Source organism: Pinus tabuliformis, chromosome 1_2 (genome assembly GCF_031772625.1).
Source record: "Pinus tabuliformis cultivar Carrire ecotype Pingquan chromosome 1_2, CPIR1, whole genome shotgun sequence".
NCBI lineage: Eukaryota > Viridiplantae > Streptophyta > Pinopsida > Pinales > Pinaceae > Pinus > Pinus tabuliformis.
In genome coordinates this window covers 239061487-239077614 of record NC_142298.1, presented here as the reverse complement: position 1 = coordinate 239077614, position 16128 = coordinate 239061487, and the positions used below count along the sequence as shown (strand labels likewise).

Sequence of the window (16128 nt, the reverse complement as noted above, 5' to 3'; positions counted from 1 at the left end):
TGTCACCAACTATAACTTGTACAACAATGCTCCATGATGATATATATTTTTTTGTAAAATGATGGAGATTTTTTAAAGATTTTCTTTATTTTTTGAATTTATTCATCAAAGTCTAATTGAGGGAAAATTTTAAGGATGGAAGTTTATCTTAAAATTTAGAAACCTTGATGATTCTTAGTAGTCTATAATATCCAAACTGTAAAATATTTGGTGATATTTTTGTAAAAATATTTATATTTCCAATGATTTTATTTCTGTCTATATAAAATTTTGGCGATTATTAAGGTAAAATAATTTGGGCGAATCATTTTTAGAAAAAAATAGAAATTGACTAATCTTTCTTTTAAAAAAAGCATGAAAATTAAACCACTTACCAATATTAACCCCTAAAATTTTCAATCTAATTTCAACATAATTATACATATTTAATTTATTTTAAATTTGTTTATAAAAATTTCATTTAATCTTCTATAATTTATTTTTTTTAATTTTCCTAATTCGTTTTAATGAATTTGTTTTATTAATTTAATTCAATTTGATTTTTTAGATTTATTCATGCAAAATGCCTAAATTTATAAGGGAAAAACTTTCCAATTTGTATCCAAACCTGATTGGCAACTTGTTGAATTAAATATTTTGTATGCTCGATAAAAGTAACTTGGACCCGTAACAAATTTTAATAATTACCATTATAATTATCTGGATACGAAAATGTCAACACCACCTATCTAGATCTAGGACAAACCTTAAAAATTACAATCAAATCATTCAGATATCGAATGCCAATACCATGTATTCAAATTTGGAAGAAACTCAATGTAACACCATTCGAATTATTAGTCCCTGCCATCTGGCATTCGGCAGGGACTATTGTAATCGATCGGGGGCAGATAGCATTAGTTTCCCCAAATAAACACTGTGTTATATGCTGGTTATTACAAAGTTTTCAAACGCTGGATTAATGAGCTGTGCCGGATAACCAAAGTTTCATTTCTAACTTAACTTTTGCCATCTTATTTGGCCTCTTCCCGAGGCGGAAGAGGCCCGACCATAGCTTAAAAACCAATTTAAGCCTCCTGCATTCTGGCTAACCGTTAACGGGTTTGAACTAATGCTGGCATTAAATCTGTGGCATTTCATGTTCTTATTGCATTTGAGCTGCATTTGAGCTATCTGAGGAGGCTGAACGTGTCACTCTGCATGGAGAACAGATGCTGTCGGCAAAGGCGTTATAGTAAGCATAAGAGGCAGAGCCAATTCCAGGCGTAGTTCAGTAGTGGCTTCATCAGCACCGCCATCTCGCTTGCGTACTGAAAGAGAAAGCACACAGGGGCTGTTGCGGCTGTCGGGAAGATCATTAATAGTTCCTTCGCGTCTCAGCTGTGCCAGCCTCTTTGACCTACGCAGGCTCTGGGGTTTTACCTGAAATGAAAAAAGAACGACATCAAAGCTCAGGTATTCGAGAAGCAATCTTTGTCCGTCTTTATTTTTATTGTGTGACAATTTTTTCAGATAGAAATAGTGTTGCAATCTTAGCTTACTATAAGCAAGTTCTTGAATATGAAATGTTATAAAAACACTCACCAAATGCAGGAACAAACATATAAACAACATCAGAATTGATAGATAACGCATGTAGAGTTAACATAGAAATAGACAAATTTATATAAAGTTTTGGAATATGAAATGTTATAAAAACACTGACCAAATGCACGAACAAACATAACCAAAATCAAAATTAATAGGTGATGCATGTAGAATTAGCATAGAAATAGACAAATTTGTATCATTTTTCTCGTCAAGATAATTTACCTTAAGCAATTTCGATTGTTATAGCTAATACCAAGTGCCTTTCTCTTCTTACCCAAGCAATTCTGACTGGTCCAGCAAATACGAGGTGTCGATATGTATCTCTTTGCAAGCGAACCTGGTGTATAGGTGAGTCTTGTTTTTTGATATAAATTTTCCTATCAAGCTAATTTACTAGCGTGCACAGCAATAAAAGCCGAAAAAATTAAAAATTATGATTGTTAAACTATTGTCTGAAAATACTGTTGTTGCTAAACTATTCCATATAAACCCAGGATTACTCACTATATCTTTCCTTTTTTTGCAAACAGGCTGGAGGTTGGAGTGCGATTTATATGGAACTCTCTGTGCCAACCTCTCTGACCTACGCGGGCTCTGGCGCTTTAGCTGAATTGAAAAAAAAAGAAACAAAATGAGTCGTGACTAAAACAATAATATCAGAATGACAAAACAATCATGAAGTATTTGTGGTACCATGGCTCTCTTCCTGTTTAATGATTTGCAGGTTGCCGTGGAGAAAATATGTATCGCTTAATAGATTAAGTTTTCTTATCTGCATACTGAATGGAATGTACAGGTTTCCACAATTATTGCATTAATTTCAAGTATTTCTATTATACCAACAGAACATAGAATATACACAGAGGACTACAAGAACATTTTAAAGCTCAGAGGGTAATATTTCATCAGACCTTTCCATAACTTGTGAACAAGAACAACGCAATTTCCAACCGGACATTTTCCTATTCTTCATCTCAAGAAATTTTGGGCAACTTGCCTTTACTTCGCAGAGGAAAGGCCATTGAAATACTGTTGCTGGTGTTCTACGCTTGCTTTGCCATTGCTGGTGCCTTTGCTAGCCTAGACATTTTTACTAACCATCAGAATATTCCAATCGACCCTCACACAACGGGCACTTTCCAAGGGCTCCAAAAAGCATGCCATCGGCACTGGTATTACATTAAAGAGAATCTGTAAGTATAAATTTGGAATATCCTGGTGCTAAGACAACCCGCGGTCGAATTCTATGATCCGAATGGGTCTTGAACCCTGAAATCATGAATGCCAACCTGATGGATGATCCGAATGGGTCTTGAACCCTGAAATCTTGAATGCCAGCCTGATGGATGATCCGAATGGGTCCTGTTCGAAGAGAATATACCTTTCTAATAATGACATTGCTGAGCTTTGCTAATAAACTGTCTGCTTCTAAGATCGCCCTCCTGGATTGATTGGTTTGCTGGTGCAGGAGACCCCGAGTATGCTTTGAGAGATGATAGCTTAGAATATCTGGTCTCATTGAATCCTAAGACCTGGTCTCAGTCTGCCATAGAAAAAATCTGGAGCTCGTCCAAAAAGCTTGGTCGGTGCGAAACCCACTAGAAATTATAGATAGAAAATATAATGGAAGTCTGTCAAAATGGGCTATAGAAAATATAATTCGTAACGTTATGAATGACATCTGTCAAAATGCATGCGCACACACTAGGACAGATTGCCAACTTATGACATTTTGTCATCCCCAAGCGCCTATGTCTTTATTTGAAATAATTCATTGAAATCTTTGAATAAAATAGCTTTTCACTCTGACCACAAGTTTTTGGATTATCTTATTAATTTGTTTTTTATTCTCATTTTTAAACATTACTTAACTTAATTAATCAAATACATTTGATACCACTTTAAAACGTAAAAAATAATTATAAGCTTTTAAGTGTAACGCATATTTCTAAGCGAGGAATTTGGGATCGGAAGATCGGAAGGCGGGGGCACAAAGTGTCTCTATCTTCTTCTTCTTATTTAAACTAAGCTATGAATTTTAACCTTAAGCTACAGTATCATCAGTTTCGTCCTGCCCATTGGATTCGTGGTCTGTTACGGACAGGCTGTCGGCTTTTTATGTCGTTAAAAGACAAACCACTATCTATATAGTCAACGAAACTTTAGAAGTTTTCAAATTGGAAAACGTTAAAAGAAAGATGGTCGGCATAGTTTTCTTGTTCGGCAAGTTATACGATCATTACCAGGCAGATCCAGCAGAGCAAATCTCACGTGATCCGCAATTTCAGATTTTGTGTGTGTATATATCAGTATCACCCTCATCAAGTTGGGCTTACCACTGTTTTTTTGTTGTTGTTGCTTTACACAGCTTCTCTGCCATTAGCATGGCGCTTGTCAATGGACGTCCTCATGCTCTTATGTTTCCTTTCCCCGCTCAGGGTCATATTCAGGCCATGATGCAACTTGCCAAAGTCTTGTATGCTCGAGGATTTTATATTACTTTTGTAAATACTGAATACATACAACAGCGCCTTCTCAGATCTGGATCAGTCGATTCTGTTAAACCTCGGCCCGACTTTAGATTCGAGACTATTCCGGATGGCCTGCCTGCGGAGCATGTCCGAACCTCCAAATTACCCGAGCTATGTCGGTCGTTGACTGATAACGTCCCTCTGTATTTCGACAAGCTGATTGACGAAATGAAGCATTTGCAAACACAGGGTGTTGTTCCTCCTCTCACCTGTATTGTTTCCGACGGATTGCTTTCTTTCCCGCAGAAGACCGCCAGGAAGCTTGGAATTCCCAGAGTGGCCTTCTGGACGCACAGTGCTTGTGGTTTCTCCACTTATTTCTTCATGCCTCTTCTCGTAGACAATGGTTATATTCCTCTCAAAGGTATATATATTTATATATTGACTAACCCTACCCGAGTCAGTAGATTAACACAGAACTAACTTTGAATTATGGCATTGCTTGCTGCTGCAGATGAGAAATGTTTGACAAATGGATACAAGGAAGAAGTAATCAGCTGCATTCCTGGAATGCCTCCGTTGCGTGTCAAAGATCTGCCCAGTTCTCTACTACTTACAGAGAATTCTAATTATTATTACATATTTGAATTTAACAAAATTCAAGCACAGGCCACTCTAGAAGCCGACTTGGTAAAATACTTAATACATTTGATGAGCTTGATGGTCCTATACTCGATGCACTACGGAACAGACTTCCTGCCTTGTATACTATAGGTCCTCTTGTTCTACAGGCACAATGTGGAGATGATACAATATCTGATGTCTCTGCAAGCATGTGGACTGAAGAAACTGGCTGCGTCAAATGGCTGGACAGTCAGGAGCCTTACTCTGTTATTTATGTTTGCTTTGGAAGCGTCTCTGTTATGTCGGAGGAGGAAGTCTTAGAATTCGCGTGGGGGTTGGAGGCAAGCAGGCAGCCCTTCCTGTGGGCTATTCGTCCTGATCTGATTCGTGGTCAGACCGCTGCGCTGCCTTGTGATTTTTTGGAGAAGGTGAAGTACAGAAGCTTCTTCGTGAGGTGGGCGCCTCAGATGAAAGTGCTTTCACATCCTTCGGTCGGAGGATTTCTGACCCACAGCGGATGGAATTCTACGTTGGAGAGCATATGTGCGGGCGTGCCCGGACTTGTTACGACTTCGGGCAAGCATCCATCTCTTGAAGGAAGCGGAACAAAGACACGACTGCTCTAGCATTCTGCCTAATAGGGCGGATACCTCTCATCATGGTTCTTCAAGCTTTTATTCAAGGACAGGCTCCAGAACCAAGCGCAAGTGGTCGATCATGATGCTGGGCAAGGGGTTACAGGCTCAACTTCACGCAGGGACTCGCTGCGTCGCAGCTCCCCTTGTTATATCTAGTGTTCGTGTATTTGGTAGGTTCCAATGGTGTTACATTGATGGTTTGCGGACAATATGAACTTTTGAGGTTTAATTTTAATGATCCGTTAAGCTGGCATGGATGTCGATGTGGATTAGTGGCTTGTCTTTTCAGTTCGGCATTTCATATTTGGATCTTGAACCCATATCATTTTTATTATTAGTTCGTACGCCGACCAAAAATTAAATGAAATTTAACAAAGTTAACATTATAGTATTTTGTTTTATTTTTGTTAATTTAATTTATTTAACATAGTATTTTGTTATATTTTTTATTAGGGTTAATTTAATTAATTAATTTATTATTTTTAATGGTTAAGAATAATGGTGTTTTATTATGTAATTATGGTATTTTTTATTAATGGTTAAAAAATTCAATGAAAATAGTATGAGTAGATCTATTTTGAAATTCCACAAATACATCAAATTTAATCATTCTATATTTTAATCTAGTCTCCATTCAATCATCCAAAATTTCTCTTGATTTGTTGTTGGTTACAATCTCCACATGTGTATGATCTTTTACTTGTTCAATTTTCATATTAGTCATTCGATGGCATCAATGTTTCTCTGGTTTGATCACAAAGCTTACGCATCGACGTGTGTATGGTGAATGTGTGGTTTTCTAATGGGGGCACAATTATCAGAGTCAGCATGGGTCCCAAAACTCTGTTGGAGGCTTCTCTCTCCATGATAAATACGAGAATGGTAGTAGTATGAGTTTGATGTTGCAGATTGTTTCACGAAGATGGAAGCTCTCACATCATAAAACTATTTTGATGGGACTTTAGACCAAAACACTTTGATAAGTATTTTGGGCATATTTTTTTTTTAAAGGTTTGATTAGTTTTATTTTTGGTCAGTTTTTGCCTAATTATACTAATAAGCATGTTTATTTTGGAATAAAGTTTTTAATTAATTTAATTATCAATAAGTGTTAGATGGATGGTACAGATTTAATTTCATCAAATATTTTAGAATATTTTCTAAATAGTATACACAAATGAAATATTATGATTTATTTCCAAAGTTATGATATCTTTTAATTAAATTGATTAATTTAAATAAAATTCATATCATATTAAATGAGTTATGGTTTTTTGGGCATGTATTATTGATATGTCATGGTATTGGCCCATGACATTGTAAGAAAGCTTATTTATAGACTAAGAATCCCCATGATAAAGTAGGGGTAGTCTCCATAAATAAGAATCTTATTCAAAATGTATATATGTTTAACTTTTAACTAGCTCAAAGAAGAAGAAGAGTCACTGTGGTAGCATGCAAGCAGCCCTAGCCAACAGTTGCAGCACCCAGCATGCGGCAATACACAACCCCTCAGTGCCCTTCTGTTGTTGAGGCCCGATCTATAGGACACGAAAGGAGAGCCTGGCTACACAGCAGCAACATGCAACACTAGCCAGTATTTGCAGCCCCCAGCGCACAGCATTTCGTAGCTACCTTCAGCGGCCTTCTGCTGCTGAGGTTCGATCTACATGGATTCTTTAAAGGACAAAGAGCCTCATCCAGATCACCAACAAGAAAATGAAGTAACAACAAAAGCCTTTGCCTCCCTCATTTCTGCAATGGGTCCGACAAAGAACTAACCATCAGTCACAAAGTTTGTCAAAAGATTGGAAGATATACCTAAAATATCACTCTGTAATATCCCTTTTAGGAATATTCCTCAAACCCCAACAAAACTCCAATCAAGTACGTACGAATAATATAATAACTGAGAAGCTCAAAATGATAAAAATAACAGTTGTGCAACATATAATAATGTAAACATGAAATATAAGCAGATATTCAAGAAATGCAGCGAGAAATGCTGAGTCATTTTATTATACTGAGCAATAGAATGAGTATAGGAGGTGATCAGAAAGATGGCACCTCGAACTGCACAAGGCAAGTGAAGAAATACACTCAGAATAGCAAAGGAATGGCCTCTCTCTGAACTGCGCCAAGCTGCTGGAAAATTGTCATGTTGTTGCTGTTGTTGGAAATTAAATGAAGATTTGGGGTTGTTCCCTTGCTCAGAAAAAGCTGAAACTCTGGAATCGGACTCTACTCAAGAAACCCAGAAAAACCCAGAAAGCTTTTCTGAAATGGCCGACCCCCGAAAATTGCCCCCTTAAGGACCCACGCAATCCCTCAAGGCTCTGCGCTGCCACTGAAATAAACCCACCAAAACTCTGCCTGAAACTTAGCCAAAATCCTCCAATATGCAATGGTTGATCCCCTGCTCAATCTCCCAGCACAAATCCCCCTGCAAAACCTTAGTCCAGAACTCCTGCCAGAAAGAACTACGTCATCCCTCTCAAGACTGCGCAACCATCCAAGATTCTCAATTCTCCTACCCAAACGATGATAAAAACTACTACAAAAATACTGATGGAAACACCTTGCCCTAGTAGGCACTCAAAGTCCCCCGGGGCTAAGGGTGAGATCTCCGAACGGAGACACTCAATGCACTAAACAGTGCTACAGACTAGCTAAACAGCCAGCGTGCTCTAAGTCGAAGTGAATAGCTCAAATGCACATAATCGAATGCCAAAATGAGGAGGCTCCTCTCTCCTTTATAGCATTTTCCTCTCTCCATCCCAAGGCTCACCTCCTCCAACGTAATCTCCTCTTGCCACGTGCTCCTTTTCCCATCTGCGCAGTTCCTCCAAGTGTCTGCGTGGGCCCCATCTCTGCGTGGTCCTTTGGCCGCCTTGGCTCCCCTTCAAGTCACAACGTTGTGCTACTAGGAAGTGGATTTTATTCTAAAAGCGAGTTATGTCCTCTTTTCCTCACTTTTTTATTTACAAATAACTATAGAAGGAAAAATTGAGCAAAATCGAATATTCCAATTAGCCATAGCTAATTAGGAATATTACAGTCTCCCCCGGAAAAATGTTGCTTGTCCTCAAGAAATTGAAGTGATGGATGCTGCAAGATTTTCTCACTCTCCCAAGTGGCATCCTCATCTGGTAAATTCTTCCACCTCACCAAGAATTCCCGGACCGTTTTGCTCCGCAGCTGCCTCTCCCTGGTATCAATAATAGTCTCTGGCTGCAACGCAAAATGCCCCTCATCATCTGTGGGTGGTAGCTCATCTATCATTGTCACACGCTACCCCAATGCCTTTTTCAAGCATGATACATGAAAGATGTTATGAATCTTGCTGCCTTGGGGTAGCTCCAACTCATACGCAACCTGTCCAATCCTGTGTATCACCCTGTATGGCCCATAAAATCGGGGCTTGAGCTTCTCAGCCACCTTCTACTTTAGTGACGACTGTCGGTATGGCTGTAATATGGAGGTAGACCAAGTCCCCTACCTCAAACTGTCTCTCCACTCGACCCCTGTCAACATACAACTTCTCCTGGTTCTGCGTTGTAGCCATGTTATCCTGACTCTCTTGGATCCAATATTGGCTCTCGGAGCCTTGCTAGCATGAAACATCACGTCAGCAAAAGATAAAGGATGATATCCATACAAAGCATAGAATGGTGACATACCGATGGACATGTGATGTGTAGTGTTGTAGCAGTACTCCCCCAGATGCAACCACTTCAACCATGCTTGTGTTATAGACATTTTTGTGCCTTACAGCTATAAGCATGAAATGTCCATAATTCAAGGGATCCAAAGTCCCTAAAGATGTTGTTACAGCTCCTAAAGGAACAAGGTCAACCAATGACAGCTTCTCCCAGAAGTTCTCCACCAAAAACCACTCAGAAATAGTCAATTCAGGATCAATTCAGAGGCTCCACTAGCTGCCTGCGTTGAAATGCAGAGAATACACTGGCTAGGTGCACTGCAACGCAGGTGGAAGCACTACCAGGGTGCGCTGAGTGGGAAATGACAAATGGCAAGCTCATTCAACGAGGTGGAAAGACCCTGGAAGCTTCCAGAATCTTCTCCAATGACACTTGCCTCAATGAATTCGACTAGTGATGAGTAAGAGGCTCTCAACCTCCAAGTGGAAGCAAGAACTGACAGAGAGAAGCCACAAGTCAAAACATAAGCTGACTCATCCTCTTTGCTTACATCTATATATGGATATCTCACCCAGAGGTTCAGGAGGCTGGAATTTTGTACTTTGCAGAGAATTGCTGTTGGTTTGAGATTGAGATTAGTACATTGGGTGATTTATGCTTTGTTGGAGGAGAGGAAGGGATTCCTTTGCTGGGAGGTAGATGCTGGATCGGAACTCACTTGGTTGTATCTCCTCTTGGACTTTATTATTCCATCAATATTCTATTTGAGTTTCTCCTACATGCTGTGTACCAATGATGTTTTGTTATGCTTACATGTTTAGCTTAATCTGATCTTGAGCTTTTTATGAATGTATATCTATATCTTTGTGTAGTTTCTCTCTCTTGTGATCTTGCAGGAATTCGGTGAAGCTAGGCCGGTGAAGGAGCAAGAAGCTGGGAGCTACTGAAGAGAGGAGTGATTTGGATCGACAAACTAGCGGAAGACACAGGTTAGTTAGATCCTTCTTCTTCATTTACATTTCATAAAGAAGAATACTCAATTAGTTTACCTTGTTTGTTGCTAAGGAACTATCACACCTTAGAGTGGGATAGGGGCATTCTGAATTGGATACTTTTCCCAACAACAAATTGGCGACTCCGCTGGGGAGAGTATCTTGTTAGTTTATTTGTGTTTCTATTGTTGTTCTTCTCATAAACTCAGGAGTGCCGAATCGAAATGCATTTGCCATTTTCAAATGCAAAGTAGAGATCTGCCACTCTAGTCCACTCACTGGGCCTGTTTTTATGATCTGAACAAACTGATCCACAAGTGCTCTAATAGCCCTTTGTGATAGATCTTAGTCCTCCTTTAAATCATCCTCCTAATTGTACCTAATTGATAGCTTTTATCCGACCAAAAACTGCAGATTAAACTGCAAACCGTGACCCAGACCCAGAAACAACTCTCGTTTCTACTTCAGCGCAGACTCTGTGAAGAGGTTCTGCATTTCAACGCAGGTCCCGTGAAGGCTACCTGCGTTGAAGTTCAGTTTCTCTGTGCTGAGGGTGCGTTGATCAGCCCTTGCCTTGTGCAGCTGTGGTTCCCTGCTTCCTTTTGCTCAATTTTATCTCTGTTTTTTGCAGCCTGTTATCAGTCAGTGTACCTATCTAAAACCCCTTTTCTTTGCCTCAATTCCGCCTCAGTTGTATAAAGAAACTGTATTTGTTCTTTGTGTATTTGTTACATCATTTGCAGTTTCCCATTACAAAAGTAAACTAGTCATACTGTCGCCCTTAGATCTAGACCTGTCGTAAGTGTCGTTTTGATCTTAGGAGTGAGTTTGTTTGCTGTTCACAGTTGATTGAGCTTTTACTTTTTTCGTTTGGTTTGAATTTATGCATTTCTAGTGTCGAAACAAGTAAATCATAAAGTGTCGTAATCGTCTTTTTGATTTTGAAAAAGGAACTTGTTTATGTTTTCACTCGAAATCGAATTCAAATTTGTACAACAGCTTTCTTTTTAGGCATCAATATTAAGAAAGCGAAAACAAATACATGCATATGTGCATTTGCATTTTGATAGTTTGCATGCTTTGATTTAGGAAAAGTGCGTTTACAGTGTGCACTATGCTCTTTGAGAAAAGATTGTGTCTTTCTTTTCCCCTTGTAGCTAGGATTTTCATTGTTGAAAAGATATAAAAACTTGCTTATCATCTTTAGACTGCATTTAGGAATTGTATCATACATCTCGTGGTGATCCGAAAAGGCAAACTTCTAAGAAAGATCAACCTAAAATAAATTGAATGAACTTAACAATGCTTTGTAACTTAACGCACAACATAGAGGTCTAGGCTAGAGACGTGTTCCGGCGTCGTAAAACCTGGTGACTGTCGATCTCGTTGATGGTTGGGTGATTCCTCCTGAGAGACGATAGCGCCAGTACGGATTGTGCTCCCACGTACCGTCGAGTATATATTGGGAGACCCCTATAGGAATAAAGCCTTTATCCTTAGGAAGACGTGTCGGCCGCCCTACTGATCGCAATGCACTGAACACAGCATTCGGGAAGATTGACCGCCCGTACCTTAAAAAGTATTCTGCGGTTTTGCGAAAAGTTTGGCACACCCTCTACCTAGAACTCCAGAGCAGTTCCTTTTGGCCTTTTTCAGACTCTATAACGGAAAAATTCCATCCGAGCATTTGTCACTTCGGGCTCGTTAAAACATCAAAGGAGACTAGAGTCATCTTTAGCTTTTTCTCGACTCTTTAAAATTGAAAAAGCAAGTTGTGTCTAAAGTGTCTAAAAATTCATTTAATTCGGAAACACACTTTCCCCTTTTTGTATTTTGGTTGATCGAGTAATCCTCAATCGTGGAAGAAAGTCAATTGAAACCCCGTCGTTCGCGGAGGCTTACGAGTCAACCGTCTTTGTCTCCGGAATCGAAAACAGTACGGACAAAGCGAACTCGTTTAACCGGTTCGAAATCTCCTATCAAAGTTAGAACAAGTGTTCCAACAACATCCGAGATTCCGGTTACTCCAAACATTTCTGGAAACCCTGCCCCAACAGAAGAAGTTCAACAACCACAGAGGGACAGTGATACTGATCCTAGTCTGAGAGCAAACACTTGTGTTACTGAACCAGTTCCATCTGTAACCGGTTCAGAGAGTCTTGTTCCTCAAACATCTGTCACTGTTGATTCAACCCCTTCTTCGGCACCAGAAATATTTTACGGACCTGACGGTCTTCCCCTTCCACCTGGTTTGATTGCAATAGAGGAAATTGTAGAAGATCCGCAAGCAAGTACTCCAACACATTTTGGATTCGGGGTCACTCTATTTCCTTCGACATCAGAAGTTAGTCTACCACCAGTGGAAGTTCCTGTAGAATCGCTAGGTAATATTTTGGATAGACTCAAAATGTCTGAACAACCGTCAACATCTAGGACTGTGTCGAATGACACAGCGACAGCAGAACTCCCTGCTGTCACTCCGACAATGTTTGCCGGCTTACCATCTGTCCCGACTAGCTCACAACCGCTAGAAGGAGTCCACCCAGGAACTATTTCGACAGTATGGTCCGTTCCTGTTTGTTCCTCCGGAATAATATCCGGCAACTTTTATGTTGAGACTCGCCAAATTGATCCATTTGGAGGTCAATTTGGGCAATCCAGTCCCCAAGGGCAGACAATCCCCTTGAGTTCCGGATTGCCACCGTATGGGGGGCAGTATGCCCTTTCATTACCCCCTCCGGGAGGATATCCATACGGGAGTTCACAACAGTATTCAGGTTATACTGGAGTTACTTCAAGTGGTTGGGTACCTATACTACCCCAACAACCAAGGGTTGTGTATTCTATGCAACAATGTGTACCTATGTCAAACATCCCGACTACACCAGCTATTGTGACCGTGTCGCAAGTTCAAACGTTGCCTGTTGTATGTCAACCTCAGATTTCTCAGGTTGTAATGCAACAGCCCCTTGACCCTGTGACTCAACCACAATCGCCTACTGGTGGGGCGACACAGGTCCAAACAGGTACAATTACCCCACACCTTGGTCCAACGGTTAGTATAGCGCAACAGAACATGGCTTCACAACCGTGGCTAGTGCAATATCAACAACCACAATTCCAACAAGTATACCAAGGTTCTGAGCAGCAGATCTTTGCGAACAGTGGACAACCGTACATTCAAAACGGTCAAAATCAAACACTTTACGGTGGTCATGTCCACCAACCGTATCAGTCATACCAGCATCAATTACATTATGCTGGTATGCAAAGGCCCACTGCTCAGGCAATTCCATTGTATCCTGGGTATGCTTCACCTAATCTGAATCAACAGTTACCATTCGTGGCAACTTTAGAGTTACCCGATTTACACCGGTTAATAAACGATCCAATTGCTTACGCCCCTTGGTGGCCAGCGATTCCTCACAAACTTCCTTCAAATATTCCTAAATTTAATGGAAATCCAGGTGAGGACCCATCGAATCACGTGATGACATTTCATCTATGGTGTTCATCAAACACCCTAAACGATGATTCGATAAGGCTTCGCCTTTTTCAGAGGACGTTAACGGGTCCAGCGGCAAAATGGTATATTGAATTGCCTAGAGCTTCGTTCGACAATTTCAGCACCTTAGCCACGACTTTCTTAACCCATTTTCAATTACCGATAAGGTATGAAACGGGAACGGAAAGCTTAACCAACTTCAAACAGACAACGGCCACTCACATATCTGATCATATACATGAGTGGCGATGTCGTCGTAGGATGGTAAAAACGTACGTTCCCGATCAGCTATTAGCTGAATGGTTTATCAAGTCGTTACTTCCTGCCATAACGGAAGATGTGGCGAAGGGGGGAGTCGTAACGGAAGAGCAAGTTATCGCTCGTGCGCAATATCTAGACTTGGTCTATACTCAGTCTGGCACGCTCTACGACAAAATACCTGACGCCCCTAGACCGGAATTCTCAATTCCTCCTCCTCCTAAATCAAGCAATGACTCTCATGCCGGTGATGGCGTGATTGGCACGAAAAACGTGAAATCAACAAAGGCCAACTCCAAGAAGGCCCATAAGATTTCAGATCAAAATGCAAAAGACGAAATTCTTGCTTCGGAAGTAAATGTCGTATCAGCAGATAAGGGCAAAGAAACCAAACAACCAGGAAGCAAGAAGAAGCAAAACAAAGGGAAGAAGAAGAAACAGGGTGAGTCATCTCCTAAAAAAACTTCTTCAATCCCTCCTAGAAATAGGAAACCACCCTCAACGGGATGTCACATATGTGATGAGGATCATTGGACCTCACAATGTCCATACAAAGCTGAGCTTAAAAGATTCTTTAAGAGTTCGCAAACCTCAGCCGTGTTAACTGATCCGTTTCCAAATCCAGGAACAAATCTGGTTGAAAGTGGAAATGCTTCCCTGGCGCAAGTGCTAATGTTGTCGATTTCGAAGCAGCAAAATGATGCTTTGATTTCGACAAGGAACAAAGATTACGGGAATCCGCAGCTGTCGAACGGCAAGGAAAAAGATCAACCAAGCAGTTCGACAACAACTTCGACAGGAGTTGTACCACCCATCATTCCTGAATTAACAATAAAACCGCCAAAGGGAGTAGTACACAAGTCGACATTTAATCCTCGCGCCAGAGCAGCGCAACATTATAACATAGTGGAAGATTTGGCCTAATCGCCATCCGCTATGTCGACTCTTGAAGTACTACAAAATTGCCCATCCCAAAGGCAGGCTTTGTTATCAGCCATTGGTGGGGTTGATCCTAAGGATTCAAATCTTGTATCCTTTGACCACAAAGGATACGATCCTCAGTTACCAGCTCAACTAGCTTTCCTTATCCAAGTGAAAGCCCTCAACAAAACTGTTCATCGAACAATTATTGATGAGGGGGCATCTACATGTATTATGTCGATGAGTTGCTGGAAAACTTTAGGATCTCCAACCTTGTCGCGATCCTCGACAACATTAAAAGCATTCGACGGAAGGACATATACCCCATATGGTATCCTAAATAACTTGAAGGTTGAACTAGGGGGGAAAATAGTAGAAATAGATGTTGAAGTCATCGATGGGAATCTTGATTACAACATCCTACTAGGAAGACCGTGGATCTATGCCATGACAGCTGTTGTGTCGACCTATTTTAGAAAGATTTCATTCCCCTTTCAAGGGGGGATTACGATCATCGACCAACAAAACTTCCTCCCTAATGGTTCACAAGTTACAGGAAGCATTCCCATGATCCATGGAAGCCCCCATTCGCTTCAGAATATCGGAGTAGGCCTACTAAAAGATCCTATACTAATGGGAACTTTCGCTCTTCCACCTCCGATCGACTTGGCGGAAGTAGCGTCGATAGGTACCTGCAATATGATATCTTCCACGAAGATCTCAGAAGACGATATCGACATGGATCATGCAATGGTTTTGCCCCCAAGCCCAATAGAAATATTGTAGCAATCAATGTTTCTGGCATGGGAGGCGAACCCAAATCAACACTCATCAAGCGTTTGGGTAGATAGGTCTAGGGAATATGGTACCCCTTTAGATCCTTGGTCGAGAGTGCATGGAACCGACGAAGGAATCCTACAATCAATGTTGATTGAAGGGGCCCCATGGAATGATCACCACCATCGTTCCCTTCTTCCTGATTATGAAGAAGATACTCAAGATGACCTTTATCACCCTACAGTTTTTGAATTCCTATCAAATACTGTAAATACGGTGGATTCCGAGCGAAACTTATCCAATATTGAAGAGACTATAGCCATAAATATCTCAACTAAAACAAATGTTGTAGAGAATATTTATGTCGGCAAAGGTTGTTCTCCTTCAGAACTGGAAATATATAACACTCTTTTTCGCGAGTTCAGAGATGTCTTTGCTTGGTCATATGATGAAATGCCCGGCATTGACTCGAGTATAGTTGAACACGAAATTAAGATGTATCCAGATGTCAAACCGGTACGACAACGACTCAGGCAGGTGCACCCCAAGAAAGTCGCTGCCATTAAGGCAGAAGTTGAAAAACTTCTCCATGCTGGTTTCATCTACCCGGTTCCTCTAACCGATTGGGTATCGAATATTGTCCCTGTTATGAAGAAACAAGGGACAATTAGAGTGTGTGTCGATTATAGG

General features: G+C 40.5%; 1 pseudogene across 1 annotated transcript in view; it reads left to right on the top strand.

Annotated features, from left to right (window-relative positions):
- Positions 1-1274: 1274 nt before the first annotated feature.
- Positions 1275-16128, top strand: part of LOC149205266 (7-deoxyloganetin glucosyltransferase-like) — a 68614-nt pseudogene continuing 53760 nt past the window's right edge. Inside the window, exons 1-5 of the transcript XR_016253025.1 lie at positions 1275-1455; positions 1870-1938; positions 2121-2279; positions 3959-4485; positions 4576-5310. The product of XR_016253025.1 is annotated as a 7-deoxyloganetin glucosyltransferase-like (transcript). The remainder of the gene's footprint in view (positions 1456-1869; positions 1939-2120; positions 2280-3958; positions 4486-4575; positions 5311-16128) is intronic.